Below are 6,000 nucleotides of genomic sequence, written 5' to 3'. Positions count from 1 at the left end.
CTTCCCAGCCTCTAAGACTATGAGAAAAACCATGTCTGTTTAACTCACCCTATCTATGGTGTTTTGTTATATCAGTCTAAGGTGAGTAAGGGAGCATCTATCTATTATTTATTTTCCAAACAAATGTACTATTTGCACTAAAAACTCAGGCTAGTGAAGTCAGATGTGAATGCACACACTTTATATTCAGCAAATATTTCCTGAGTGCTTATTATGTTCCAGACACTAACTAAATACTTTCATGTGCATTAGCTCCTTTAATTTTCAGAATAATCTAGGAGGTGGGCATTGTTCTTCTCATTTTAAAGAGGGAAAACCAAAGACTAGATAGATTAAATGATGTAACTAGAAAATGAGGTTATTGGCTCCATAAGGGAAATGTCTGTTCTGTTTCATTAATTGCTAGAATTCCGATTGTTAACACAGAGGGACTAATATCTCAGTATTATGAGGTTGATAGATTATTGATGTCAAGTAACAGTTAAGCCGAATTTCTGCTCATTTTTTCCAATTGGGCTGGTGTTTTACCATTAATCAGCAAATTCAGTTTGAAAGTTAAAAAAGTTTATCTTTTGCCTCTCAAAGACAAATCTTTCTGTATGAGCATTCTTATTGAATGGACAAATTTATTTTTCATTTGACCAGGCTTATCAATCTTTTTAAACCCCCAAGTATTTGTTGATTTCCTATTATAATGAGAAGAACTTCCTAATTCAAAGATTTTTCAAACATCATGTTTTCCTCTGTACTTATATATCTTTAGTAATTTTTTTGGTCCATGCATTTATCAAACGTATTTACTGTACATTTACTGTGTGTCAGGAGCCCTATATTAGTGAACAAAACAGACAAAAATGTCTGTGTCCATGGAATGATTGATCCACTAGGGTTTTTCTTTTCATTTATTCAACTTGATATGCTTTGATATTGTCAATTACTTTAACATTTAATTAATAGTTGAGTTATAGGAAATTTACTTTGGTGAAAGAAATGGGGTAGGAATCCATCTTTGTCTTTGTAGGATTAGCTATTTATCTCAACCGAATATTAATGTTTAATCTTTTGCTATTGATTTTGGAGCAGCACCCTATGAAAATCTAAATACCTGCAGGTTCTTGCATTTATATCTAGACCCCATTCTGAACACTGGTCAGTTGTGGCTATTCCTGAACTAATATTTTAAATTTAAAATTGCTGTAACTTTATAATGAATTTTAATTTCCAAAGTGACTCATTTCCATGCAAAACCCTTCCTTTTTTATGGATTTATTTTTCTTTACTCTTATAACATGTTTAGTCTTCCAAATGAACTTTACGACTATTTAGTCATGTTTTAAAAATTCTCAGTTTTGTGACTGAGATCACATTGGTTTTCATGGATCCATCAAGTAGAAATTACCACTAATCAATAGTGAATCTCCACACCCAGGTGTTTTCCATTTATTCAAATCTTCTTTCATTTCCCACAATAAAGTTGTAAAGCTTTCTTCATATAATTCTTGGGTTTATCTTATTTTGTTCACTTGGTTTTTATTTTTTGGTTATTATTTTTAAAAAGATTAATTTTGTACTTTCCTTTACTGGCTTTTCTTGGTGTTTTTATGTTTTTACCCTTCAGTTTTTTAAACCCACAATGATATCATCTATAAGTAATGGAAAATTTGCCTCATACTTTCCAATACTTACACATCTTATTTCATTTTCTTATTTAAATGCATTGGCTCACTCTTGCAAAACACTTTTAAGTAGCTGTGCCCTTGTTTAGAATCCATGCCTTATTCTTGGCTTACACAAAATTGCCTCTATTATTGCTTTGCTTTGAAAGACTTTTGCTAGCTTTGGGGCTTCTGTCGAATCTAAAACTTATTCATCTTGGTACTGTTGAAATTCTTCGTAGGGCAGTAATGGAGGCACAGACATAGAGAACAGACTTATGGACATGGAAGGAGGGAGAGGAAGGAGAGGGTGGGAAGTATGGGGAGCGTAACATGGAAACGTACATTACAATTTGTAAAATAGATGCCGGTGGGAATTTGCTCTATGGCTCAGGGAACTCAAATCGGGGCTCTGTAAGAACTTAGAGGGGTGGGATGGGGAAGGAGGTGGGAGGGAGTTTCAGGAGGGAGAAGACGTATGTGTGCCTATGGCGGATTCATGTTGATGTTTGGCAGAAACCAACACAGTACTGTAAAGCAATTACCCTTCAATTAAAAATAAATTAAAAAAAATTACCTATCTCTTTCACTAAGATTTTTAAATTAGAAAATAATGTTGAATTTTATTACATATTTTCTAAATATTATTCAATCTCATTTGACCAAATTAATAGGGTATAATGTTTTAATGGGTTCCCAGGCGGCACAGTGGTAAAGAATCCACCTACCAAGGCAGGGGACACAGGAGACACGAGTTTGATCCCGGGGTCAGGAAGATCCCCTGGAGGAGGAAATGACAACCCATTTTAGTATTCCTGCCTGGAAAATTCCATGGACAGAGGAGTCTGGTGGGTCACAGTCCATGGGGTCACAAAGAGTCAGACATGACTGAGCATCATGTACTATTTTAATAAATTTCCTTTTTATCAAACTATTTTTCCACTGTGAAGATGAATCTAAACATGTTGGGATATGTTATTTGTTAAATATACTGTACTACTGATTTCTACTTGTGAGTTTATTTATAAACACAAATATGCTATCATAGCATAAATATCAATTTACAACTTGCTTTTTTTGACTTAGCAATGCTTTGGTCATCTTTCTCATGTAAACATATTGATCTATCCCTTTCTTTTTGTCTTTTGTCTGCTACATTGAGCTTCATAGTGTGGATAAATCACAATTTATATAATCATTACTCTGTTGAAGGGCTTTCAAATCCCCCTCGCCCCATTTCTTCTGGTAATTTCTAACCATTATTGCTATTTCTAACAATGCTACAATACTATTCTTATATGTATCTCCTGGTCTATGTGCAGAGTTCGGGGGGTGGCGACATTAAGAAATAGAATTCTGGAGCCATCAATTATGTGAGTTTAAATAATGCATACAAATTGACCTCTGAAATGGCTGTAATAGTTCACACTGCTGTTAGTAACAACTGTGCCATTCATTTCCCACACACATACCAAATCTGACACACTCAAGCAGTTTTATATTTTACTCATCCCTGTAATAACATTTTAAAAGCTGCATCTTAATAGAATTTAAATTTACACTTTTTCTTTTTGCTGTTAATATTTTTATTCTGTGAATTTCCTGTCCATTTCTTTTGCCTGTTTTTCTGTTGGGTTGTTTATCTTTTTCTTACCAGTTTAAGGACTTTATAATTTCTGCATCTTAAGCTCTTGCCTGTTATATATTTTATATGTTTGCCCACATTTGTTCTTTTTTGCTGTTTACTTTGTTTGTGATGTTCTTTGTTGTAAATGTCACGTGTTACGTAGCCTCTGGGAAACCCCACCGGACATGAGAGACTGAGTGGAAAAGGCCCAGGATATCTTAGAACTAATTACTGGGGAAATACCTTTGGCCTAAAAGGGTCTCAGGTCTCCTGACTACAGTCTGAGAGCCCCTGCACTGTCTTGCCATGCATTTGAAAATAATTGCATTTATTCAATTTAAAATTTGCTTAAAACTCAGCATTCAGAAAACTAAGATCATGGCATCTGGTCTCATCACTTCATGGGAAATAGATGGGGAAACAGTGGAAACAGTGGCAGACTTTATTTTGGGGGGCTCCAAAATCACTGCAAATGGCTATTGCAGCCATGAAATAAAAAGATGCTTACTCCTTGGAAGGAAAGTTATGATCAACCTACACAGCATGTTAAAAAGCAGAGACATTACTTTACCAACAAAGGTCCATCTAGTCAAGGCTGTGGTTTTTCCAGTGGTCATGTATGGATGTGAGAGTTGGACTATAAAGAAAGCTGAGTGCTGAAGAATTGATGCTTTTGAACTGTGGTGTTGGAGAAGACTCTTGAGAGTCCTTTGGACTGCAAGGAGATCCAACCAGTCCATCCTAAAGGAGATCAGTCCTGAGTGTTCATTGGAAGGACTGATGCTGAAGCTGAAACTCCAGTACTTTGCTACCTGATGTGAAGAGCTGACTCATTAAATAAGACCCTGATGCTGGGAAAGATTGAAGGCGGGAGGAGAAGGGGATGACAGAGGATGAGATGGTTGGATGGCATCACTGACTCAAAGGACATGAGCTTGGGTAAACTCCAGGAGTTGGTGATGGACAGGGAGGCCTGGTGTGCTGCCGTTCATGGGGTCGCAAAGAGTCGACCACGACTGAGTGACTGAACTGAACTATTTGAAGGTACCATCTATTTCCTGCTGTAACCCTGACTGGTGGGCCTATCCTGTGTGGGGACTAAAGGTCAGTCATTCCATGGGGATGAAGGAAATGCAGGGGAGATGGATTGATAAAGAGGGAGAGAGAGAGAGAAAAGAATGAGTTCCAGCTATTTACTGGCAGAGAGCAGAGCTGTTACGAGCCAGTTCATGGTGCAGTCACAGTCACAACACCTAGATGCCTCTCTGGAGCTGGCAGGAGGAGGCCCCAATGTTCAGTTTTTCTGTTGTTCAGTCCCTGAGTCATGTCCAACTCCTTATGACCCTGTGGGCTGCAGCACGCCAGGCCTCCCTGTCCTTCACTATCTCCCTGAGTTTGCTCAAACTCATGTCCATTTAGTCGATGATGCCATCCAACCATCTCATCCTCTGCCACCCTCTTCTCTTCCTGCCTTCAATCTTTCCCAGCATCAGGGTCTTTTCCAATGAGTCGGTTCTTCGCATCAGGTGGCCAGAGTATTGGAGCTTCAGCTTCAGCATCAGTTCTTCCAATGAATATTCAAGGTTGATTTCCTTTAGGAATGACTGGTTTGATCTCTTTGCATTCCAAGGGACTCTCAAGAGTCTTCTCCAGCATCACAGTTCAGAAGCATTCTATTGGTTTTTTTGAGCACATCTTATTTTTCATGTTGGGATACTGAGTTGAGAGCCAGTGGCACTAGATGTACTCCCAGCAAAGGCTTAGTATGGATGGCTGGGCCCAGGCTGGTAAGGGAAGTGACAGATAGATGTCAAGGGCCCCGGCCAGTGAGAGCCAAGGGCAGTCTGAGTCATCTGGGACCTTCTCTGGGCTGTGACTAGGGTGGGAGAAAGCAGATTGTGTAAGCACAGACTTGCTTACAAATGTTAGCAGGCAGACCTGGTGGACAGGGGGCATCTCCGTCAGAAAAGAAGAGGCAGATGACACCACCCTCAGACCCCTACTCTCTCCTGCTTTCATGAAGATGTGGAAAACCACGTATTTTCTATATTCACTCAAGATGCCTTCTTAGGAAGAATTGGAAGAGAAGCCTCCCTGAGAGACAGTAATTTTGTTCCAAGAAGACTGTGGGCATTTTCTTAAAAAAAAAATAATTAATTAATTATAATTAGAGGATAATTCCTTTACAATATTGTGATGGTTTTTGTCACACATCAACATGAATCGGCCACAGGTATACATGTGTCCCCCGCCCCCCCATTCTGAACCCGCCTCCCACCACCTTCCTACCCTATCCCTCTGGGTTGTCCCAGAGCACTGACTTTGGGTACCCTGATTCATGCATCAATTTGCACTGGTCATCTATTTACATATGGTGTTTTCTAAAGAGATTGTCTAAAGGATTGAATCTTGATTGTTAAAACTGGGTTGAATATTTTGGTACTTTTTCTTCATTAACCTCTGATAGAGTTGCATCACTCTAAAGGAAAACCAGCCATATGACAGAAAACATAAAGGAACTGTAGTTTTCTTCCTATTTGCAGAAAAGTTAGCAGGACTGATTTTTGATCCCAGCTCATGGCTGTTTGCAACGAGAAACTGTCCATACAGGTCCCTAGACCTCTTGCCATATAGCCAACCTCATTATGGCTCAGAGGTTCTATTTATAGACAACAGCCCCTGTAAATGGTGAATACCATTTTGTTTATTTGGGGCAGC

This window comes from Odocoileus virginianus, chromosome 3 (genome assembly GCF_023699985.2).
Source record: "Odocoileus virginianus isolate 20LAN1187 ecotype Illinois chromosome 3, Ovbor_1.2, whole genome shotgun sequence".
Classification (NCBI taxonomy): Eukaryota; Metazoa; Chordata; class Mammalia; order Artiodactyla; family Cervidae; genus Odocoileus; species Odocoileus virginianus.
Note: the sequence above shows the minus strand (reverse complement) of the source record.